Here is a 13,576-nt window from a genome sequence, read left to right on the forward strand (position 1 = left end):
CAATCAAAGAAATAAACAGTAGAATTAATTTATTTTACCAAGTAGTGATGAATTTTTGAAAGTGCATGAAAATTTGTCTATCTTTGTGAATTAAGTGCTATTTTTCTATTTCAGTTTTATTTTGAATATATGTGTGTGTTTGTTTTTCTCTTGTGAACCTGGGATATGAGAAATATTTACTTAAGGAGAGAGTATAATTTAAAATAAAAGTGGTCACAATAAGATAGTATGAAACTTGAATCAGCTTTTTTGAGAATCGGCTATCGTTCTAATTGGGGTAATTCAAAAAGATTCAAGCTAGGTAGCAGATTATGAATATAGAAGTGCTAGAGTATAAGCAAATATATATGAAACAGGGAAAAAATCTGAAAAATTTAAAGGGAGACAATATATACAGTTTAAAGGATCAGAAAACACTTGACTACAAAGAGTAATAAGAGTGCACATTTTTTGAACACCTACTTATGTGTCAGGCCCAAAGTCCTTATTCTATCTTCATTTTAATCTTATGAGTAAGAGCCCTTATTATTTCCATTTTTTGATGAGGAAATAGAGGAATGGTAATTAAATAACATGCCTGCCACAGTGTTAAGTAAGAGGTAGAGCTGGGATTCGAACCCAGGCTGTATGACTCCAGGGCCTTACCTCTGGAAAGTTATTGGGCTTCTAAGCAGCAGTCTTCCATTCCTCACTTGACCTTCTCCCCTAATTTTGGAGTAGTGTTTCTCAAATGTATAGCCACTTGGTTCTTCAGACTTTGTCCCCTAACCTTCCATGGAAAGTCTGTTGGCTTTTAGACACTCTGGGCTGAGTGGAAAGAGGGAAATATAGACTCTTAGAATTTATGTGCATTCATAAAGTGTACCTTTAGGAATGCATATCAAGGCCTTTCCTTGATCGGTGAGCTTTATAACATTGACCTCTGTGCGTGTGTGTGTGTGTGTGTGTGTACATACATGCACATATACACAGACACATTAGATGGAACCTGTCAATCTTGTGTTTCCAGTGGAAGTCCTTTGAGTTACAAATGTAGAATTAAGGGATTTCACTTTACAAAAGAACCAAAAGGACAGCATTTTAATAAATCATGTTCATTTGTTACCTGATTCTCTAGGCCTTTGAAGTGATTGCTTTAGCTATATTTCCTTAGGGCCTTTTTCTTCAGCCCAGATTAATCTAAGGCACATTACGTTGATCCAGAGATGTCACCAAATTCTCCTGGGAAGCTCTTAACTGGCCTGTGCTTATATAGAAAAATGCTATCTCATTGCTGATGAGATTTCTGGCATTAGCAAAGATGGCCTAGTACACATCCTACAACCTATGTGGTTTTATATCAGGAGCCTTGATAAGATACTCTAATCCACCTAAGATCTGCACCATCAAGCTGGTGAGGAAGGTATTTGGGCATTAGAGATGCCTAAAATGCCTATTTTCTAATAAATTCATTCCTTTGAGCACATCCTATTTTCTGCTGTAAGTGCAAATACCTATGGAAGGGCTTTAAAAATCACTTAATCACTGTGAATAAGTTCACTTGGGAGCAGATTTTGAGGGGTCATTCATTGTGTAATTTAGGGTGAGTCAAGAGCCATAAAAACTCTAGCCACAATATGGGGATCCAAGGGAGAGAGAGGAAAGGATTTTTAGACAAGAATGGGAGAAATGAAGCAGAGGTGGGACCATTTAAGTAGATAAGACTCTAATCGCCTCATTCCTGGACTATCAGAAGAGCCTTTTAAATTTAAGTTGCTTTTCCCTCTTTGTAACTTTACCCACAAAACTTAGTGAAGTGTTGAGTGGTCTTAATAAACAGTGAATACATAACCCTTCATAGGGAAGAACTGGTTTCACTTCATTTCTCGCAGGAAATGGGATGGTTGTGTTCACTTGCGTTAGGAGAATCAAATTGCTGTGGGCTTGTTCTCTTTACAGTAGTGTCTTCACAGTTATTATTCTGCCTCCTTAGGAGTACACAGATAAATGATCTGACAGAGCTTCAATACATGTTTGTTGGATTGGACTGAGTTTGGAGCATCTACTCTGTGAGGTGGAGAATACTTAGGAGGGTGATAAGGTCTCTGTTTCATTACCAGGGAAGCCCAGGCCTGGGATCATGGTAATGGAATATTTTATTTCTCCTTTTGGAACAGTTGGATGTCTAGGTTTACATAAATCCAATCTCATTCAACCAGAAAGAAGGTAATAACTTTAGATATTAAAGTTTTCTTTCGAATGTATTATAAAAGTGTTATCACAAATGATTTACTCAAAGAATATGTTTGCATTTGTAGCTTTTTAAAATATATATATAAGAGAACGTTTAGAAAACTAGGATAAAGTATATCTTACCACTTATGGGAAGAATTTAAAATTTCATTCCTTTGAACGCAAGACCTGGAAAATTTCTCAACTTTCTAAATGGAAAGATTTTTAACTCAGTTTCAGTTGATTAAAATCCTGAATTTCTTTATGTCCCCAGTTCTATGCCATATGGTAAGGCATGAGCTGAGGGCAATAAGAATCCTTTTATGACTGTGAAAAGAGAGCCATGTCCAAATTTAACATGCAGTATAATAATGTATCATTTTTTTTTTTTTGGTGTTGAAATTATATACTTATAGTATTCCACCTAAAAAATCCAGGGGATCACCTGAGATAGAGTGATTTAAAATAGACAAAAATATAAGCTTGGTTTTGGCTCTAGCTCGACCTCTGTTTCCTGGACTAAATTTAGGTTTTTCAGTCTTGCCATTGACCCCAGACCGGACCAATGGATACTATGTTCATGGGTAGAATGCAATGCAACCACCATCCATCATCGTTCTCAATGTTGAGCCTTCTGCGAACAAGGTGGCTCCTACGAATAAGATTTTGGAAGGTTTTTCTCAAATAGACATTAGGAAAATAAATGAGTCTTAATTTGTTAAGGCATCGATTCCTAAGTATTTCATTCCCTAGACCGTTAGAATGTTAGAGTCGAATGAGGGGCGGGAGTGCCTAGGAGGGAACTCCCCTTCATGGAAGGACTGCTAAATTCAGGCCCTGTGCTAGTGGTTTACAGGGACTTCTTTAATCCTCACCAGAACCTGATTTTGCAGGTCAGAAATTTTGTGAGTAAAGAAAATGCTTATTAGAAGGTTTAAATCCAAGTTCACCAAGCTAAGTCAAGTAAACAACAAATGTGTGTTGAGTGAAGATTCAATGGAGGATAAGAGAAACAGTTACTGCCCTCATGGAACTTAGAGTTTAGATCGATTTGGTGATAGTGCTATTGCAAGGGTTGAATCCAATGTGTCTCTTGGCTCTTAGTCTAGTATTTTTTCCATTAGTATACTTATTTTAACATTTATCAAAAAGTTTGAATTTCTTAGTGAAGTTAATTAAGGTTTTGATTATTACAATACCTAAAGACCCACTCATTCATTTGCTGTCTGAGGACTGTCATTCTAAATAGCCAATATCCAGAATTGAGATAGCTACTGGAAACTCTGTTTTTGACCAAATTCTTAATACCGGTTTATTTTCTTATGATTGCTTTTTTAAAAAAGTAATGCAGGCAAAATTTTAGCATCCAGTGGTTTTAATTCTTTGTGTGTCATTAGTAGAGATTTTATTGTTTGTACTTTCTAGTATAGTTTATTCCTGAAACCATTTTTTTCAGCATTAAAATTCTAACATTCTATTTTAATGCATGGTTAAAAATTTATATTTATGATAGTAACAATAGGTGTTTACTGTCATTATTTATGATACTTAAAATATAGATTAGGCAATATCTCAGGAAATACCCTTTACCTTTTTTTCTTCTTGCTTCTGACAATCTTTGCAGATGAACTTGTAATTTTATTTAAGCTGCTCTTAATATTGGGACATTATAAATTCATCATATAAAGTACGAAGTCTAAACACCACTTAATTACACATGGGTATCAGTGGGTGACAATATAATGTTGATTCTGTGTCAACAAATTATTGAGTTGTTTTAGGTCATCACAATCACATTATAACATGAAGTGATGACATTTATAGAGCCTGGAAGTGATTTGGAGCCCTATAAATGCTGTTTGAGCCCTTGCAGAACAAATCAGAGGCAAAGGACTCTTGGTAATAACAAATAACCTGCTAATGAGACATGTTCTGAAGTTCTTTTTGCTCAGTCTGTTAAAAGCAATATAATACAGGAGACACAAGAAATTTAGTGTCATTTTACTGTGGAAGTCTTTGCAAATGTAATATATCCCGTTTTATAGATTCCTAAGTGAACAAAATCAGCTTTACCTTTGACTCCATGTAGGGAAACTAAAATTATGACAAAATTATGTTATTGAATTGCTTATAATAAAAATTACTAGTTTTAATTTGCTGAATCATATGTTCTCTTGTAGCCTTTTTAAAGGGTGGGGCAGGATACAGAGCACTCTCCACTTCAGAGTAATGCTGGATATAAATTTAATGTTTTATATAACGGGGGCGGGCAGTCCCATTCTTTATTGAATTAGCAGAAAATGACCTGAACATATAAATAGGCCCCCAAGGATTTGGAGTTGACTTCTTAGAGTCTTTACGGCCTCTCATGCAGGTCAGCATGGAAGATGACTTTTGAATTGTTGAATTGTTAATTTAGATGGGAAGAAACAGTGACTCTGAGATAGCAGGGGACCCTTTTAAAAGTCCACAATTCATCAAAATCTCAAGACTTTATCTCTTGGCAATCATCTTGGCTTCACTCTACATTCTAATGCACATATATGGTTCATTTATTGAGGATCATCTGGATACTAGGATACTGAGTGCTGGGCACTGAGATTACAGAGGTATTTATTCCTGCTCTTAGGAGCTTAAGGTTTGGAACAACGTTCTGTTTATGGTAGAATCATAATAAATTACTGCCACCTTAATATCCCTCTTCTTTTGGTCACTTAATCTCATCTGCTTCTTCTGTTCTCTGTTTCATATATTAGTTCATAGTAGGAGAATTTTGAGTTTCTGCTTATAAAATTCTTTATGAGCTGTAATGCCTCACCAGAAGGGAAAATACAAAAACTGTGTAAAGCATCACCAAAAACAGTTTTTTAAAAATAATAATGACATGATAGATTTTTATTAAAAATGTTGACCTCAGTTTACTAGGTCATTAATTATCAGTACTTATTACCTAAGAACGGGCTTTTAAGCTTATTTGTGGAAACATTTTCACATTCTTGCTGCACAATATTTCTTAAGAGTTTAAGAAAACGTTTTGTTGGCAGAGACCATATATGTCCATAGCTAAGTATTCAAGGTTGAGTCACACATGTGTGTACATCTCAAATCACCTCTTAGCAAATGAACTATTGATAAAGGTCAGTGCTTGTATAAATAATGTCTTACCATAGGCATCAGCATTCCTGATTGGAGTTGGAATCAGACTTGCTTGCCAATGCAGAAGTGTTGTTGCTTCAGAGTAAATTATTTATATATATAATTGTCAATATTATATTTATATTATATTTATAATATATAATTATATATAACATATTATATATAACATATGTAAAAAAGACCTAATCTCTACTTTCTGAAAGTACATGTCTAGAATGAGAGGTTTAGTCCCTAGCATGAAATATTTGTGACCTATAAACCACTTAATAATTACATGCTACTGGTTGGGTCTGAGTTGGGCTGTGGCTAACTAAGTTGCCATTTTGTACCACATTGAGGTTAGGGTGCAAGATGCTGGGTCTCATTAAATTTAATGTCTGGACGTTGATTGTTAACGTGGACGCCTCTCCTTGCCTCCCTTGCTCTCTTCTCTTCCTCTTCCTCACTGTCTCTGCCTCTTCTCTTCCTATTTTTAGAGCATGATGTAACAGCTGTGATAGTCAAGAACTAAATACATGGAGTAAGAGAGAAGAAATGCAGCAAGATGTATGATCCTGTCAAAAAGTATTTATAAATGATTTAGCCTATGACTACAGAGAATCATCAAAGCCACCAGTTGGGAGACAATTTCTTCTCCTTTGGCCACTATTGTCATAATTTCTAGTATTAAGCCATTGTCTATTTGATAACCCAATCTTAATCTGCCTCTTAGGATGACCAAAATAGTAGTTAGTGATGCTTGCAGCTTTAATACATCTGTATTAATTGGATTTATGGTTCAACACTTGGGTCTAATTAATCAGCAAAACCCTGGTTTGATACTGTCTATAAACTATGTTTGGGTTGAGTCTTGGTCTATCATACTGTTTATAAGCCTTAAGCAGGAAGGCTCTTTGCCTGGATATCTGTACAGTTATTTAATTCTCTCAGGTATCTCTTCTTTTTTTAGTGTTTGATTCCGTTTAACCATTTTCCAGTAGTTTCTATTACTAATTAAGAAGCTATATGGGAATACTTAGGGCAATCAGGGCTGGAAGTCAGCTCTTTAAATGGGAGTGATTTGTAGTTTTTGTACAAGGTGTGTTAAATCATTAAGTGCTGAAGGGCATTTTACTGTTAAGTAGTTTGGTTCATTGGGGCTTTATTTACTCAGCAGGCGGACTATCTTAAATTTTCTTCTGTTTGGATAGTGTTCTTTTCAACATCCTATAATTGTAGCTCTTTGGCCTTTGCAGGAAGTTTTCATTGCTGAGTGTTCTTGGTAAAAATTTGGAGATTCTTTTGAATGTTTTAGGCACTTGCATAATTGAGAGAGAGAGAAAGAGAGAGAGAGAGAGAGAGAGAGAGAGAGAGAGAGAGAGAGAGAGAGAGAGAGAGAATGAGAGAGAGAATGTGGCAGGGATGGGAGAGGACATTTGAAGAAATTACTTTTTGTTTTGGTAATTCTAAAGATGGGAAAAGTTGCGCCATAAAACAGGTGTGTTTAGAACTGTTTTTCATAGCAACGATCCTTTATATTAATGAAGAACTGCATGAGGACTTTAGATTTTCAGCTCGATTTTTTTTTCTGGTATGACTACTACCAACCCGCCTCACCCACCCCCAAGTGGAAGCTTGTGGATGCACTGTGGAGCATTCCAGGGTGAAGCAGGCCTCCCTGGAACTTAGATTCTTTATCACATTTCCAGAGGAGTTCATTTCAAGTTGCTGGTACTAGCAGCTTCAGCCTGATATTGCCCAATCCCAGGCCTTCTTATTGATGGGTGGGAGGGAGTGGGATTGCTGTTTAAGAAATTTTATTATCTCTAAAAGGGAAGAATTTATTATAGGGGTTTTCTTAGATGATCTCTTTCATGTGGGTTAAGACATTTTGAGCTCTGAATGTCCAAGCTGCTTAGAGATTCTAAGTTGTTCTCAATTGGGGGTGGTACTGCCATTCTCAAAGGGGTATTTGGACATGTATGGGGGTGTTATTTGTGGTCACAGCGATGGGGGGATGGGCACGACTGGAATTCCACAAGTGGGGGCCAGGGATGCTATACATCCTTCTTTGCTCAGAGCAATTGAGTAATTGTTTCACTCTAGATACCAATCACAGGGTCTTGAGAACCCTTGAGAAGCGTCATTTTATACATAATGCTCTGCAGTTGATTGACACTGGTTGTACGGGTAGGAGGTACTCAGTGAAAAATAAGTGGGATGTGAGAGACTAGGGGGAAGGGAAGAGAAAGGCAAGTGACTAGTGTTTAGGTGAAAACGGAGAAGAGTAGCTCAATTAGAAAAGATGGAAACTTAATTTCTCACTTTGCAGAATTGAGGCTACTTTGATATTGCATCACATTATTCTACTGGCTTTTGACCACTGAAAAGACACAAAAAATTATCAAGCAATTATTTAAGCAATCTTTGAGATCTGTGAGGACAACTGACTCTTGAGAGCTGACTGAATTCTGTAGACTGGATGCTCAGACATATTCAACTTGGAGAGGATGGTGGGGAAAGCCACTAGGATAATTTTGGTGGCCCCTGTGGAACTTGTTGGCTATTTGCCATGCACGTGAAGCTGCTTGGATCAGGCCTGGGGAGACTGTAGGGGCTGTAAGGTGAGACTGATCTCTGTTAGCAGCCTGTTGGTAAGCCACTCACAGGCCTGTTCCCTGAGTTCACATGCACTAGGCAAGGATCTGGAGGAATGAAATGGAGCCCGAGGCCCTTCTCATGGCCAAAGTCTGTATCCTAGTCCAGGCTTGCATCTACCTAGTGACCTTAAGTTTTAACAGTTACTGGCATGAGTGAGCTCTAAGTTTTCTTACTCAATCCATTCAATCATGCCATTCTTTTGCTTGGTATTTAGGGTCCTTTATTCTCTGTCCACCACTCTACAAGAGGTTCTCAGTGCTTGGTCCATTAGGCCCTCACCTGTGCTAGGCTTGTCTCGAGTTCTTTGGGCCCTACATAATGCCTGATCTCTCCTGCTAATCCACAAAGGCCCAGCGTAGTTCTATTCTCCTTCATGAAGCCTTCTCTGACCACACCAGCCTGTGATGTTAATTTATTTCTCCCTGAGACCAGTTGGTTCTGCTGCTTATTTAGAACCAATCATTTACTGTCATATGGCATTGCTTTGGATTCAGACTACCTAGATGTTACTCCCTGATTCACGTCTACTAGCCATGAAATTTGGTTAAGCCTCAGTTTCTTCATCTATGAAATGGGACTATCAATGATACCTCATAGGTTTGTTGTGAGGGCAGTAAGACAATCTATGGAAAACACTTAAAATATTTGTGGCACACAATAACTTCTAGGTAAACGAAAGCTATCATTTATTTTGTGAGAAGTGTGATGAAAAAGAGCATAGACTCTGGAGTCACATGCGTCCTGGGTCAGAATCAGACATTTTCTACCTCTGCAACCCTGTGGGAAGTTTATTAATATTCCTGAGGTTTAATTTACCCTTCTACTAAGTAAGTAAAATTCCCACTTCATAACATTTCCAAGAGGATCCTGTAGATGTGTGTGAAGCTTTATATATTGGTTGACACACAACAGGTGCTCAATAAATAGCTATTTGTTGTTGCATGGCTATTTAATTCATAATGTATAAATAAATTTGTAAGCTTTATAAAAAAGACTTGGCTTTCATTGTTTCTTCCACAGACCCTAGAACAATGTTTTACACATAATAGGTATGATTTTTTTAAATGGTTTTAGTGAGTCTGACTTCACTTTTTATTTTTAATTGCACTTAAATGATGTGTTTACTTATTATCTGGCTTTTGTGAGTTTTGCCTGAGTCTTTGACTTCTTGAACTGTCTTCTTTCTATTGTTTTGCTCTGTCAAAACATCAGGGCTTTGAAACAATAATTTGGAAAACGTAGTCAACTGAAGGGTTTGTAAATGGAATTTAAAAAAAAGTATGGTCATCTCTTTGGTGATTTGTTAGAAAACTAGGCAGATAAAATATTGCACAGAAAGAGTAGTAGATTGGCTTGCTGTGTATGTCTTGTTTCAGTTCCATTAATTGAGTCCTTGACTGTTCTACCAGTTGACATTAGGCAGAGCATGGTCTTCCATACAATTTGTCACCCTTGGCTGTCATGGCTGCAGTGTAAAGTTTTGGAAATAAGCAAGTGACCAAATCTTCAAAAGGGGAATGGCCTTGCTAGGGTGGATAAGTGTGAGAATTGTAGTGAACTGTCACCCATCTCGTAAATATCAGACATATGTCTATCAATACCAAGGGGGAAAAGTTTAAAAAGTACAGGGAAATTAAAATTATGGATGAATTAAGGAATTGCCTCTTAAATTTATTTGTTTCTTTGTGTTCAGTGAAGTAGGACTATTAAAACGTCATGTAGTTTTACATGCTTTTAAAAAGAGCACATGTACCTCCTCAGGTAGACCAAATGTCTGGCAGGATCTGCACATGTTAAGAAGATCTAGAAGGAAAGTAGGATTTGCCATAGAAATTACCTAACTCTAGTAACTTCGGACAATGTTCCATTGGCTGTGATTTGCTTTTCTCTTCTAAGAAGAGAATTCATGAGCCAGAAAAGAAACTTACAAGGAAAGGATAAAAGAATGAGACTGTTATTAATATGACTCAATATGTTTCTCTCTCTTTTTTAAAACTTCTGGATAGTTCTCTTATTTTAAATTATTCCGGATTTTGTTTTTCTTTGTATGGATTTAAGATAGTAAACTCCAATTTAAAGTCTCATTATTTGCCCTGATGGTTTTATATATCTCTGATATAACATAATAATGATTCCAATAGATTGAATTTGACAGAAAGGAATCATTATATGATGAATATGTGTTGTGTCCCAACTGTGCCCAGCACTGTGCTAGAGGCTATAATGGCCTCAAATCAGTGTTGTTCCCCATCCTGGAAAAACGAATGGCTTACTCCCTCCTCTAGGTGCATTACCTGTTATTCTAATATCTGCTCTTAATACATTTTAAGTCTAATACTTAGACCAGGAACCTCGGGATATGGTTATTTATGAAGAAAGGATTACTCTTGTTTGGCTCCAGGGCCCCACAAGGTTGAAAAATAAGTTTATCTTTATGTCTAATATATTTTTTTTTAAAAAAAAGAGATTGGCTTTTTTGTTTGTTTGTTTTTCCTACACTGCTTTTGATTGTTGCAAATTTTCCTAAGCCCAAGAGTTTTTATGTACCATGATTGCTGCCAAATAGACTACCAGTCTCTAATTGAATTATGAGCATCTGGTATGGATTCCATATCAGCCCAATTAATGAATTCAATTAATGTCAATAGCAGTTTTGGAAGAAATCATATTTTAACATTCATTCTTGAGTTTGGTGGAATAATCTTTGTGTGTGTATATGTGTGTGTGAAAAGGGACATAGAGCAGTGGTCAGTATAGCACAGATGCCAGAACCAAAACTGTCAGGTCCAAATCCTTGCTTTGCACATATTTGCTATTTGATACTGGGCAAGTTACTGAACTGCTCTATACCTCAATTTCTTTATTTATAAAATGTTCATAATAATTACATCTATCTCATGGGTTGTTATGAGAATTAAATGACTTAGAGTTGGCAAAGTGCTTAGAACAGTGCATGCCTCTTAAGCACCACATGTATTTTTTTTTTTTTTTAATCTTTGTACCATCTGTTTTGATTCTTGGGAAATGGTGTCCATTGGGTTCAGTGGTTCCTTGTCAATAGCTGCCTAGTTCTTGACAAAAGTTTTTTATTTCAGCATGCATTATGATGTTTTCTTCCTTGGTTTTTATTAGAGGAAAAATATTTTAAAGTTATGAAAGTTATTGATTGCAAAACTACCTCTTGGTTAAAACTAATTGGTTGAATATGGATATTTAGAGATCATTTGTTGAAAAAAGTTTTATTTTTCTCTATTTAGATTTTTTTTCCCCATAAACTTTGTATTTGGCTCCAGTGTGTGAAATCCATACTCTTCCTGTTCCCCCATTTTTTTTTTAGACTAAGTTATTAAACAATAAAGCTTAGATAATATCTAGTAACTTTTAGAGAGGTTGTGAATAAAGGCTACTTATTTGAAATGAAAACAGTCAAAATAAAGTGAATACAGACCAATTGAAATCAGAGGCACCTGCAATGTGATCAGACCAGATCTAGACCAATTCACCAACAGTTTATTTTTAAACAGGACATATTCCCTTTATTATAGAGTGAATGACAGGCTTCTGACACAGTGGATCATTTTGATTGATTGCTAAGAGGCACCTAGTAATGATAGTGTCAGTTTGATTTTTCTGGATAGATATTTCCAAACAATAGTCATTTGAAAGTTAGACATGGAAGTTAATGTTGAAAAGGTGAATTTGACAAATGAAGTATCATGATTTGTTGATAAATTGAGTAAATTGGGTTTGATATATTACTTTAGATAACAGAGTATTTAGGAGATCAAATGTGAAAAACACCAATTATAAAGAGTTAATTGCAAATTTCCGCTATCAGTCACATTTTTTTTGATGTGAATGCTTTTAAATAACTGGCTTCAAGATGTTTTAAAAAATGACTTTTAGGTGTCTATTTGATATTCTTTTCATGATGTGTTTAACTTTGCATTTTATTAAAAACAATAAGCCTCAAAATTTGGCTTGTTATAAAAGTTACTTAATGAATAGCACTACATATATGTGTTTTTGAAACAGGCAATATTTTGTTCTGAGAATTTTCTTTTCATATACTTAGTTTCTAGGTGTATGCTCCCCCCCACCCCATAGCAATATGAAGCTCTTTATAAGTAGACTGACCTTTAGATTGTTATAATTTTTTTAACCAGAAGTTATTAGATACTAAAGGAGACAAATGTACTAAACTTTCAAATGTAATATGTTACATTACTAACAATAGACTTAATTGATAAAAGTGATTTAATATATGTTATGTTAATAGCTAAACCTCCAAAGCCCCTAATCTCCCATGGAAATATTGCTCTGTAGAACAAAATCCAATGAGAAGTTCTGGGATTCCAGAGTGAATTTGTACATTCCTTAGGGGCATTTTTGCAAGGGAGGTTGTTGTGTTTTAAAGGTAGTTGATAAGAGACCTGCACCACCAACCCCAGACCTGCACCACCAACCACCATCATGCATTAGTCTATAGAAGGTATTTGGGTGTACGTATTCCTGTACCACTCGGTACCACCATTTAGCCAAGGGAAGTTTCTGACCATTTGCAGCATACATTATAAATCAGGATGTCACTACCAGACAATCAGATTTGAACATTCCATGAACAAAGTAGCCTATATCCCCTAGGAATAGATCGCTTAACTATGTTTATGTCATGCTGTTGATATGCCTGCATTTACACAAGTCATGATAGCACACTGTTTATTTATTTTAGCAGTAGGTAATTGATCTGTATATTTACCTAATTTTGGATTAATCAGGCAAAAATTGAAATGAATAATTTAACATGGTTGCTTAAATACATGGGGAAAAATACAATTATTCTTCCAACCCCTAAATTACTTCTCTATCACCTTGGGTTTGTGAAAGAATAATTTTGAGTCTTCTCCAAGTTGGGCTGGCATAGGCTGCTCTCTTTAAAAAATTCCCTACTTGGCACATAGTGCATGGAGAGGTCACTGGTCAGATATTTGAGGGAAACTCAGAGGATTTCCAACTGCCAAATTAGTCCACTGTGGAGAACCAGGAAAAATCAAAGAATATATTGGTTAAATGAAATTAACTTGTTTAAGTTAAATTCTCTTTCTGGTATCGCTAGGAAATGGATAATCACTGACACTTGGGTATGTGGCAACTTTTGGTGCCAAGTTTGTATACTCTGGTCAGCTGCATAGATTATTTTGTTTTTTGGTTTTCGTTTTTTGTTTTTTGCTTTATTTATTTATTTATTTATTTATTTATTTATTTATCTATCTATCTATCTATCTTTTAATATCCACAACACCTGGTATTCCTAAGTGGTCTCCCATCCTAGTATTAACCAGGCCTGACCCTGCTTATGGATTTTTTTTATTTTAAAAAAATATTTGTTTGCAAAGATAAGATTACAGACATGGCATCTTACTAATTTTTTAACAATAACAACAAAAAGAGCCAAAATATTGGTATGAATCTAAGAATAAGGGACCATAAATTGTTGTTAATTATTTAGTAATAATTAACTTTAAGCAAACTATAGAATGGGAACTGAAAAAAGAGCAGTCAAGCAGAT

At 35.7% G+C, this 13,576-nt stretch overlaps 1 protein-coding gene across 2 annotated transcripts in view; it reads left to right on the top strand.

Annotated features, from left to right (window-relative positions):
• Positions 1–13,576, top strand: part of LRP2 (LDL receptor related protein 2) — a 182,468-nt gene that overhangs the window by 21,158 nt on the left and 147,734 nt on the right. The gene's annotated exons all lie outside the window — the stretch shown is intronic.

Source organism: Rousettus aegyptiacus, unplaced genomic scaffold (genome assembly GCF_014176215.1).
Source record: "Rousettus aegyptiacus isolate mRouAeg1 unplaced genomic scaffold, mRouAeg1.p scaffold_m13_p_2, whole genome shotgun sequence".
NCBI lineage: Eukaryota > Metazoa > Chordata > Mammalia > Chiroptera > Pteropodidae > Rousettus > Rousettus aegyptiacus.